This window comes from Nicotiana tabacum, chromosome 2 (assembly GCF_000715075.1).
Source record: "Nicotiana tabacum cultivar K326 chromosome 2, ASM71507v2, whole genome shotgun sequence".
In the NCBI taxonomy this organism is placed as follows: Eukaryota; Viridiplantae; Streptophyta; class Magnoliopsida; order Solanales; family Solanaceae; genus Nicotiana; species Nicotiana tabacum.
Window position 1 is genome coordinate 111,360,991 of NC_134081.1, and position 13,119 is coordinate 111,374,109.

The 13,119-nt window shown below is 34.6% G+C and overlaps 1 long non-coding RNA gene across 1 annotated transcript; it reads left to right on the forward strand.

Moving 5' to 3' along the window:
• The first annotated feature begins 4,205 nt into the window (after positions 1-4,205).
• On the forward strand, positions 4,206-6,188 carry LOC107791784 (uncharacterized). The gene is made up of 2 exons (XR_001649326.2): positions 4,206-4,636; positions 5,748-6,188. It is a non-coding gene; the product is annotated as an uncharacterized LOC107791784 (long non-coding RNA).
• Positions 6,189-13,119: the final 6,931 nt, after the last annotated feature.

Consider the following 13,119-nt stretch of genomic DNA (forward strand, 5'->3'; position numbering starts at 1 on the left):
GAGTAAAAAATGGCCAAACAAGAGATGTTTCTGCCCGTTTAGAAGGTTGTCTAAAAAATGTAGGGGCAGTAGCAGGAGGGTCAGACGGGACATCATTTGGATTATTATTAGTTGGGTTAACTTCAGGAGCAGGACTAATGGGTGTATCGTCATCCGGTTGCGTTTCATCAAAATCTATTTCTTCATCTCATTTTCATCAATAGTTGGATTACCATAAAGAGCATTCATATATTCATGGTTTAATTATTCACCGGGTGTAATATTATGGCAAAATTAACTCTCGATAAATTGTAATAAACTATTATCGCTATCAAGAATAGGAGGTGTAGGACGGGTAACAGGTTTGGGTCGGGGAGCCGGGGGAAGTGGAGGAGGAACAGATTGGCCACTAGATTCACCACTCTTGGATTTTCCTTTATTTTTATTAAACATTCTTTTTAAGGAATAAGCCATCTTAATTAATCAAGCAAAGTAAATAAAACAAACAAAACTATAATATTAAAACTTAAGAGTTGGAACGAGTTTACCGAATTGACGAACAACTTGTTAAAAATTAATTATCGTTGAAGACTTGAAGACTTCAATTCACCAACTTCACAATTTTGCACAAAATATAACAATTAAGTAAGTAATTATAGAAGAATATTAGAGAGAGATTGATGATTTTGTGAGAAAAATGAAAGAATGAGGGGGTATTTATAGTTAAAAATAGGGAAAAAGTATAATTATAAAAAGTTTGGGGTTAAAATAAAGTTTGGGGGATTAAATGGCTATTTTGCAAATAGCCGGCAGACCAAACAACTAGTTTTTAAATGGCCAAACGGTTAAATTGTTTTTTTTTAAAAATTATCTGTTGGGCCCGGATAGGCCCGTTTATGACCGCTTGAACCGGCCCACTTCTCAGCCGGTCCCGGTCCCAAACGGTCCTGGTCTTGCTGGCCTCGCCTATAGGACCGGCCCACTACCCAGCCCACCTCCCCATGGTCCCGATCCTATCCGGTTAGGACCGTTTAGGCCCAACGCCCATTTGGGCTTGCGGTCCTGGGCCGGTCCCGGTCCTAACCGACCCACATGCCACCCTTACCTGCTGCACACTCCGAAGGCATATGAACAGTTGTACTTTTACTTGGCAATTTTTGAGGTAGCGGTAAGTGGTGTCTTAGTACGAGAGAAAGAAGGTACGCAATTTCCTATTTACTATGTTATCCTCACCTAGAAAAATTAGCGCTCGCTTTGCTAAGCGCTTCAAGGAAGCTAAAGTTGTACTTTCAATGCCACCCTATATGTGTCGTAACCTCTTACCTGCTAAGTAATATCATGCATAAGCCCGAGCTCTCAGGCCGACTTGCCAAATGGGCCGTAGAAATTAGCGGGTACGATATCGAGTACCGACCCCGAACCGCCATAAAATCTCAGATTTTGGCAGAATTCGTGGCCGACTTTACGCCGGCCTTAATACCAGAAGTCGAAAGGGAACTATTGCTAACCTCGGGGACTACTTCGTGAATCTGGACCCTATTATGGACGGTGCCTCCAACGCGAAAGGGTCCGGACTCGGAATCGTATTAAAACCACCTACGAGAAATATAATTAGAAAGTCTGTTAGAACTGTGAAATTGACTAACAATGAGGCCGAGTATGAGGCCATGATTGTAGGTCTAGAATTGGCTAAGAACCTTGGGGCCGAAGTGATCGTAGCCAAGTGCGACTCCCTCATCGTGGTAAATCAAGTTAATGAAACGTTCGAAGTAAAAGAAGAACGGATGCGGAGGTACTTGGAAAAATTACAGGTAACCCTACACCAATTCAAGGAATGGACCTTGTAACATGTACCCCGAGATCAAAACAGTGAGGCCGATGCACTGGCTAACTTGGGGTCGTTAGTCGATTCCGATGAATTCAGCTCGGGAGCAGTAGTGCAACTAATGAATTCGGTGATATAAGAAGGCCACGCCGAAGTGAACTTAACGATTTTAACTTGGGATTGGAGAAACAAGTATATAGACTACTTGAAGACAGAAAAATTTCCTTCATATCCCAAAGAATAGAGAACCCTGCGCACCAAAGCCGCCGGATTTAGCTTGGTGGAAGGGGAATTGTTAAGGAGGTCTTTCTTTTGACCACTAGCCAGATGCTTGAGACCGGGGGAGACCGAATACGCCATGCGAGAAGTCCACGAGGGAACTTTTGGAACTATTGGGGGCAGAATCCTTAGTTCAAAATCTAATCAGAGACGGCTACTACTGGACCGAAATGGAGCAGGATGCGAAAAACTTTGTACGAAAGTGTGAAGGGTGCCAAAGACACGTCCTAATAATCTATCAACCGGGAGAAATGCTCCACTCGATCCTGTCTTCGTGGCCATTTATGAAGTGGGGAATGGACATCGTCGGTCCCCTGCCATGGGCACCCGGTAAAGCTCAATTAATACTATTCATGATCAATTATTTTTCCAAATGGGTCGAGGCTCAAGCGTTAGGAAAAACCAGAGAGAAAGTAGTCATTGACTTCATCTGGGATAACATAATATGTCGATTTGGGATACCGGCCAAGATTGTTTGCGATAACGGAAAATAATTCATCTGAAGCATGGTAAGCAAGTTTTCGAAGATCAAAAAGATACTATCAACGCCTTATCACCTTAGTGGGAACGGGCAGGCAGAATCAACAAACAAGACTATACTCCAAAACCTGAAAAAAAGGTTGACCGGTTCGAAAGAAAAATGGAAGGACATCTTGCCCGAAGTCATGTGGGCATACCGTGCGACTTCGAAATCAAGCACCAGGGCCACACTATTTTCTCTGGTCTACGGAGTTGAAGAACTAATACCAGTCGAGGTAGGGGAACCGAGCCTCAGATTTCACTATGCTACCGAAGAGTCAAACGGTGAGGCTATGATCACGAGCCTGGAACTGTTGGACGAAAGACGAGAGGCTGCCATGGTTCGATTGGCAGCCCAAAAGCAGCGAGTAGAAAGATAATACAACCGAAGAGCCAACCTCCGACATTTTCAAGTCGGGGACTTGGTATTGAGAAGGGTAACACTACACACCAGGAACCCGAACGAAGAAAAACTGGGTTCGAATTAGGAAGGGTAGTATTGAGTTGTCGGAATAACCGGCAAAGGCTCATATAAACTCGAAGCAGGAAACGGTGTACAACTACCAAACAACTAGAACGTGACATACTTAAAGCAGTACTACTGCTAAGGTACGAAATCAATTCCTTTTTAATTGTGTTATAAATTAGACTAATATATACAGGTAATTGGCCGAGAATGGATGTGGCTATTAGGTCTGAAAGCACGTGTTGCACTCTTTTTCCCTTGAATCGATTTTGTCCCGAAGTGAGTTTTTCGACAAAGTTTTTAACGAGGCAATAATAAAACGTGATACCTTAGATTTGAAGACCGATCTTAAACCATAATCGATGATCATTTGCATCATATCCACGGTATCCGAGCCCTTACGAGTTCGGCCTCGAATACTGGAGGCCATTACCCCCGGATTAAGATATTTAGAGAGGGAAAAGAAAATTTTATGTGCTAAAAAGCTAAGGCTTAGGATTCATTGTAAGGGTCAAACGGTCATATGAACCATGCCCACATAGTCCACTCTAGCACTGTTCTTCATTCATGACTGGGCTCGAACCAAGAGTCTGATCGAGTACGAGGTCACTGCTCAATCTAAGTTTAGGCCTGGCCATAACATTACAATTGGTTTGATCACTTATTTCGTCTCTAATTTATTTATCTAATATTCTTAATTATTTGTGTTGAATCAAACCGCGTATCCTTAAAACCGCGTATAAACTTAATTGTTATCCAATTTTGGGGTATGTGTATATATATATACCCACCGATTATGTTTGATTTAAGCCGCCATATGGGCAGTTATTTAAGTTAATTCTTTATTTCTTTTTTACAAAAAAATTATATATATACCCCCACCGATTATGTTTAATTTAAACGGTCAGGTGGGCGGTTATTTGAGTTAATTTATTTCAATTTTATAAAAAATCATATTCTTAAATAAGTTAGATCCATCTTCAGATGGAGCTAAAATGTTTATTAATTGGGGAAAAGAATCTATCCAAAAATAACAATTAGGTCAGGCACTTTATCCCTACACATGACTCACCGTTCATTTTAAAAGTGAGAAAGGTCCAAAATTTGGATGCCTCCTATAGTGCTAATATTCTTGGGTCGACAAGAAGTTGTAAAGTGCCAGCTCCAGCAATACACTAAAAATACTGTATATTTAGTAGAACCTACAAAGTGCAAGCTAGCTAGGATTGGCCAGGTTCAATGAACCTGTAAAAAGAATATGTCTTGAAATAATAGCCCTCCAATATTCCATTTAATTTGCACGTTGAGAATTTTATAAAAAGACGCTCTGATTGATGAGATGAACAAATTCAAACACAAAGGTCTTACCTTGTCTTTGTTTATATATATAATTACTCCAATGGATGAAACGATTTAATTGTTTATTTTTGAGTCATGTAGGTTTATTTAGTGATTAGTAATTTGCGGATATGAATGGTTTGGATTTCGAAGGATTCGCGAGCATTGTTTGTGCCATCCTTTATCATCAAACTCTCACCTTTGCCAATAACAACTATGATCTAGCTCAGGTATTTTCTCCCATCATTTTAATTTGCTTGATTTTGTTTTTTCTTCTCTAGACCTAGCTTTTCCTGATCTCTAATTTTCAATTCTGCATAAATTGGAAATTTAAAGCAACAATCTGCAAAATAATATTTTACTCCCTCCTTCTCAATTTATGTGCCTTATGTTTCAAAAAAAATGTCATAGTGCATTTTCATTTTACTCGTACACTCTACTATAAGAAGATTAATATGACATGTTTAAAGCTATAAGATTTAAAGAATATTCTTGATATGTTATACATAAATTTCGTTTAAGCCCACAGTACGATTCAAAAATATTGTTTATATTCTAAACTTCATGCCTAATTTAATTGAGACACATAAATGAATTTGAGGGAATACTTGAAAATAATGGTATTTACTTTGTCCGATTGAGCTTCATAAACATATTGTTTCACTGGAATCCTATGAAATTGTATTCACCCCTCAACAACCCCCCCACCCCCCCCCCCCACCCCACCCCACCCGCGATATTCTCCCAATAAAAATAAAAGGAATCAATTAAAAAGATTAACTTCTGCCAAATCCTTACCTGAACAATTTGATTAGTCATGTACTTGCATATTAATTCAACTTTATGACTATTATATAATTCAACTTTGAATTTTCTAGCAGTAAAGAGTTTAACTTAATATATTGATAATGTAAACTTTTAACTTGTTATTTATCATGTTTAATAAGTCACAAATTCGTGTTTGTTACGGAAAGTTATTTATGTATTTACAAGTCATCTGTAAAATTTCTGTAGATAATCATGTATATTAATTAGTTAAAATCAATAAGGATCTATTGTATTATCGGCTTGCGGTTTGCTTTAGTTTTGATTCAACTTTTTCCTTTGTTTAATATTAACTCATACTCACATATTATTGTTTTTATTTAATAGTACAATATTTATATCAATTACACTAAATTGAAAATTATTGGTTTGAGTCAATCGTACAGTTCGCTGAGAATTTTAATGAGTGCCCTTATCGCAATTTCATGAGTGGAAAGAATAATATCAATATTTATCAAGAGAAATAGTACCAAATTAAATCTAGTATAAACATGAAATATTGTTTTCCTTACGCAGGAAACTGAGCATCTTTACTCTGTGGCTATAGACTATGAAGACTTCAAGCTATGAAGAGTATTACGTACAATACATTTTCAACATTGAGTTTATGCAACAAACTCATCTGAATACCAGAAAACTTTTAAAAACAAAAGAAACCTCAAGTTTATGCTAGCTAGCAGTTTCCTTTGACTTTGAATAACCAAACACTGGATTGGCTAAAATAACTTGAAAGAGTTATTAGGTATCGGTCACGTATCTGATGAAATAATTGAGGTACGCAAAAGTTAGGTAGATCGTTAATAAAAGAAAAGAAAAGAAAATAAAAATTGAAAGAGTGACAGCGCGTAAAGCGTCGACTTCATGAGTTCCCCTGTAAACTTCACTGTTAATTGTTTTGTCTCTGATATTTATCTCTTCTTTCCTCATCGAATAAAAGGATATTCTTGTTCTTTATAAGTTGATGAAAGTCACAGCACCTTGTTACTCCTCGATTTGCTTTAATTTTCCCCTTTACTCGTTTAAGCTAGTTTTCGTTTTTCCTTTTATTTAGTTACTTTCACTTCCATTAAGTGAGTCTATGGGCTTATGACGTAATTTTCACCTTCTTCAAACGATGTCAGCATTATGGGGGAAATATATAGCATGTTTGGCGAGCTTCTTCTAACCAAAAGTACTTTTGAGAAAAAATACTTCTCAAAATAAGCTGATTTTTGCAGCTTGGCGCTAATATTTTCCTTATATAAAACCGTTATCTCGTTTAAAGAACATGTTATAGAAAGAGCATCTAATATATATACTCCCTATGTCCCAACTTATATGATGCAGTTTGAATTTTTGAGAAATGTGTTTTTCTTTCACTGTAATTTTTTCATATGCCTTTTAAGTACTTTAGATTGTTAATTATTGTGAGTTATATTATTATGATGTAATTTTTAAACTACATATATATTATTTCAAAAAACATATAGATTTTATATCTGAGTTTACGATCAAAATTAAAAAAATTGACACCTCAAAATCCGAATTGCATTAATAAATCGGGATGGAGGGAGTATATCTTAGCGATGCAATGTTCTGATTTGTTTTGTATTGTAATTTAGCTACTCTGGGTTTTTCTTGAACCCAGAACGAATCCAAACACAATGCAGTAACAGTATCATTGTTGTAGGGGCATCAAATCCAAACTGAAAAAGGCTTTTGATCGTGACCCAAGCCCAAGCTATGTGGGCCTAGAATATAGTTTCTTTTCTTTTCTTTTCCTTTTTGGAAAAATGACATTGTATAGTCACTGTAAAAATAATGGCCGAAAAATAGATAAAATTTATATAATTTTTGTATATAACATACATTTTGTATGTTATATATAAAAATTATACAAATTTTATACATTTTTTCTGTTACCAGATGTAAATAGTTTCTGACGGTGGCTAAAAGTAATAATACCTCTTTCTTTTTCTTAAAATTAAATGTACTCCCATTTACCTCTGTCTTTTCTGTATGTTCCTTTTCTAATCAATTAAGAAGATGTTTGTCCCACTTGAAGTCTGATTCGTAATATTTATTTCTGGTCTGGAAATACTGGTGGTACCGAAATATTTTACTTGTCCGACAAAGAAATAAATGTCTGTATAAATGAATATTGACCAGATGTCCAGATCCAAAAAAAGAGTCTTTTAGCATCATAAGTTTATACACACTCCCACTTGTATCATCGCATTACTGACTTTTTTTTCTTTATCTATTTTTGTTTTTTTAAGTGAACAAGGATAGGTAAAAAAAAAAATTACTGCATCCTAACAACTTTAAACGACCTATATACTTGACTTTAATAGTCAACTTGAAAATTATTTGACCACAATAATAAATTTTCCACGGCAGTTATTGACACTTATTAAATTAGGACACACTATGAATATGGAGTGAGAGTTGAAACATTTACTATCATTGGGTAATCATTAAAGGAAAATAACTTTTACCGATAACTGAATAATTATTTCTCCCATTCTGTGGAAAAATTAATGTTATCCTAGTTTAATTGAGTATTTTTTTAAAAATATTTTACTCTATCATTGGGAAATCAGAAAGGGAAAATCGAAGAGAAATAGTGAGAATCAAATCGGCACTAGTAGATTGTAAGTCCTGGTAGTATATGTTTTTCAAAACAGGTCAATAAAAATAATCTTGATAAAGTGGGTTGTTACAGATTTTAATACTGCCACCGACTAAACGTAAACAGCACTATGTTCCTTTTAAGTGAGTAATCAAATTAGAGATATACCTAATCCTCATAATGGGCCTACAGCTTCCCGGGAACTATGACTGGTGTCACGTTGAATGTTGTTGATCCATGCAGAGGGAACATAACCATACTAAAATTGCACGTGTTGTGCCAAATCTTCCCATAAAACAAACCATCTCTCGTTTTTTTTGTGTTCGGTATCCGTATTGAGGCACGATTAATTTAAATCAGTACGAGGTAAGTCTTATGTAACAGCTCATCCCACTAGTGATATTGTCCGTTTTGGACTTAGACTCGAACGATTTTAAAACGCGTCACTAGGGTTCAATGTTTGTTTACTTATATACCCAACATCTCTCACCGTATTTTGTCAATATGGGATTCGCCTAGGGTATCACGTCCTCCCCCTCCCCCTTAGGGACTCAACGTTCTCGTTGGGTATATAAGTAGGCAGAACTTAGACTCTAGTGACGCGTTTTAAAGCCGTGTAGGCCTAGATCCAAAGCGGATAATATCACATGTGGGTTGAGCTGTTACGTACATATGGTATCAGAGCTACTCCGCGTGCAACCTTGAACAGTGGTGGGGCAGACCTCAGCGAGGACGCTGAGTCCCTGGAGGGGGGTGTATGTGACACCCTAGACGAATCCTACATCGATAAAACACGGAAGAAATGCTGGTTATATAAGTAGACATGCCTTAGACTCTAATGACGCGTTTTAAAGTTGTTCGGGTCTACGTCACAATATCACTAGTGGGGTTGGCTGTTAAGACTTATTAAAGGGAGAAATATTATTATCAATATTTTTTTCATTTTCCTTATAGAACTTGTGATCTATGATTAAGAGTGAAAGGATAATATATCTATTCTAATGGGTACTCATCTCTCTTTGTTTTTTTTTTCCCTTGACGCACCATTAATCGATCTTGATATATGCAAATTAATTAAATTTAAGTCCTGATTTTCACTGAATGCAACCGAAAAATGTGACTTTATATCTTGTTTAATAAAGAAAAGAAAAGGATGAATTTCCTTTTGAATAGATGGATTGTTTAGAGGCCGAGTTAATTTGCCAAAATGTGGGGTAAATAGGTAGATTCAGAATTTATTGTTATTTATTATCCCACTGACATTTTGCATTTTCAATGAAGAAAATCTTTTAGTATTATAGGATAACCCATGCCTAGCTAATTTCTGATACGATGGCAGCGGACTAGAGCAAAATTTAAAAGATCTCTATGACAAATCCAAGCTGTAATTATTAGAAATTCGCAGTTCCTCTCCAAGAAAAAAAGAAACAAATTACTAATAGTTTAATCTTGATAGCGAATTAAAACAATTTGCAAAACTGGCCTGAAGGCAATAGGTAATTTTGTCTTGTGAAGAAAGCTCTATCAAAATATTCTCAAACTCCATAGAGCATGATTTACAAAAAATAGTAACATATTTATGACAACACTTATAAATATTTTTCAACAAGACATACTTTTTAATTTATCTGAGATATATTACATTCAAATATAAACCACTAAATGGTTTAGATTTGAAAGAATAAACTAAAAATAGATATATTTTATATATGTCTTATCATTAGGCAATAATGTTGAATTACCAATTTTAATAGTATTGCGTAAATTTCAATTTTTATTTTATTAAAATTTTAGATTTGTGACTACGAAGAGATCGATAATTTTGTCTTTACATCAAACGACGCCAAGAAACAAACAACTTGTTTGGATGGTTGTTGTTGGCCCAAGTGAAGTTTGTTTTGATAATTGACAAAGGAACTCTAGCATGAAACAAGTCTATACACAATGTACACAGATACGGGCAGATTCGAGCATAAGGGATGCACGTGAAGAAGATAAGCTTAAGTTGTTATATCTGATATCTCCTGATCGAAAAGGTTGCATAAATGATAAGGAGAAAGACTCCTTATTCGAAGAGAACTTTATCCAAGATAAGGGAGGAGTTAGAAGTTGAAGATAACTAGAACTCTTCCACCAAGGAAAAATAGCATTAGAATTCTAGTTATTTCTTATTCTACTAACTCTATAAATTGCAGAAAGTTGCCATTCTACAAGCACGCACAAACGCTGAAGTTAAACGTGAGTTGAGAGCAAAATAGCAAGGCATTTTGCAAATAATTCTTGTGTGATTCAAATGTGCGAACCCGAAGCTACATGAACCAGATAGAAGAACCAGTTCCAAGCGTCTGTCTTTTATTCTAGTTCAATTGTAATAGTAGGTGTTTTCAATTTGTATCTTTCAGCTTTATCTAGAAGCAATTGTATTAGGTACTCTGAGTATTCAAGTTAGAGTTAACTTGAAGTTGTCGCAACAGTTAGAGGTTGGTTGCTACAACGGGGTTAGAGTTAATCATTAGGTTTACAAAGAGTTTTGTAAATGCTGTTTTGAGCCGAGTATTTTCCACGTAAAAATACTTGTGTTCTTTACTTTTCGCATTTACTATTTCTGCAACAGTAGTACAAGGAACACTTAGAAGAACCAGGTCTTCTATAATCAGTGCACGCGGAAATTGGACACCACACAAATCACCCCCCTCCCCTTTTGCGTGGCATTGACGTATAAAATATCAGTTGTTACCAGTTTTATCATATCGTATTGTTACTTTAAATACAATATTTGTGATTATTCCTTAAATTTTATTATATCGTATCGTTTAAACCCGTTGTTATGTAACGACGAAAAATGTCATTTTATGAAACGACCGATTTGGTGTGGTCACGTTGTTTTGTTATTTTTTTCTCTCATCTTGTCCCTTTTTATTATTAAATAATCCTATTTTATCCTTTACCCCACCTTTTTATATAAAAATATTATCTGATCCCTTCATATTGTTAGTGCATGACATCATGAAACGACGAAAACCAATTAGTGGTGAAACCACATGGTCACACGGATGGTCAGTTGACCACCCTTCGCCAAAAAATTACATTGTGTATATAAGTAAAATATTACGTTTTAGAGGTATATAACACATATTGAATACCATTTGTCGAGATTTATTTTCATTTCTTTCAAATTTAAATATTCTTGGGGAAATTCCTAGCTTCACCACTGCAACCAATATAATCTAACCAAATATTGTATACATCAAAACGATACGATACAATACAATACAATACAATACAATACAATACGATACAAAACATCCATCCAAACAAGCTGTAACATAGAAGTCAAACGTTCATACGTCGTGTAATAAATACTCACATAGTCCATTTTTTCATTTTTTTTTCTTCCTTATTAGTGTTTTCGTTTTCTTACTATGCACTTTCCTTTATTTGAAAGAATACAGACCATACATGACGCAGAAAAATAAAAATAGTCTATCTTTTTTATCTCACAACTTTGTGGTCCCAGAATTTTATGGACCCAAACGTGTAAGATATGAGTCCACAAATGTGTGAGATAAAAAGAGACCTCACACAACTAATGTCAGTTGTGTGAGGCACACCATAAAATCACTCGTTATGTGCCTATTTGGATTAGTACCACCGCTTTGTTTTATACTCCATTAGTTCATTTTTAGTTGTCCACTTTTGATTTTGCACTCTTTTTAAGAAAAAATAAATGAAATATGTATTTTATAATTTTACCCATAATAATAATAACTTTTTCAAGCGTCTTGAAAAATGATTTGGGGAATGGGTAGTTAATGAAAAAGGTAAAAAAAAAAAAGATTGTTTTTCTCTTGATTTAGTATAGTAAAAGTAAGAATGTATTTTTGGTATAGTGGATAAGAAAAAGTGAATGGAGAAATAAATATTGTCAAATGTAGATTAGACTTATTTAATAAATAGCCTAACTATAACTAAAGGAATAAATTCCGAAAAACAAATCCAAACTTTGGTAAGAAAAATCTCATCTTAACCATTAGTAGCGGACCCAGGATTTGCATCAAGCGGGTTCAACATGTGAAGAAGAAATGTACTAAGAACTCAACAAAATAAATTGTTATTAATATTAAAAATTAAAATACATTATTAAAACTATTTTCTTTGGGAAAATTTATGGTCTCGGGATTGGTAAGGACTTTTTCGGAGGTATGCTCTTCTAATCTCGTCAAACTCACTAAAACTAATATATAAAAAAAGCTTTTCTAGTCTAAAAGTAGAGAAAAAAATGATTTGTGTCGTTGTATCTAAATAAGAAAAGAACAGTACGTGCGCATTATGTTGCTGATAGGTTTCGAACTCAAAAACCGCGTATATATAAAGTGTTATTTTTTGACGAAGTGGGTTCATATGAACCCTCTTGACTCCACATGGGTCCGCCCCTATTAACCATGGACTAAAGGTATAATGGACTCGAAGAAGAACCTATCTTTTTGTTAAGCTAGTTTGGAAAACTTATGTATCTTAACAGACACTACTATGCATTGTAATATTTTGGAACCTTAGCATTAATATAAATATCCTTATTTCTCAACAAAAGAAAAAAGGTATAATGGACTCGTTTTTAATCATCCGAGGCTTTTGTGTTATTAATTTGTTAGGAGCTTTGTGGAACTCCTTTTATTAATGACTTTTACTCTACATTGAATATTTGTCACTAATAACTTCAGCAAAAAGAAATTAATGACAACTATGTATTTTTGCATTTTTTTAACTTGAATAAAGTAACAAACAAAATGTTGATGTATTTAGTAAAATGATAATACAAAATTGTCATTACAAAAGGTATTTTTGATAACATAAGGGAAAAGATCCTAGCAATTTAAATTTTTTATAATTAAAAAAAAAACTCATCCACATCACTATTTATATAGATATTTGTTTAATCAGATTATTGATGTATCTAAACACACACAGAGTGTTCAACTGTCATGTTCTATTGTTGTTTATCAACATTTTAAGTAGTTTAACATAATTAAATTGAAATCAATGATTGACTTAAATAATTATTGAAATTATAATTTCAAACAAGGTTTTTAATTCATTTCGCAGGAATCCTAATCATTTTTTTAACCAAAGTTGGAGACTTAAGTAATTACTGAAATTAGAACCTTAAACAAGGTTTTAGTTTATTTTGCAGGAATGACATTCATATTTTTACCAAAATTAGAGATTACTTTTCTAAAATATATCTCTTTATTATGGGTAAAATACTTATTAGATTAT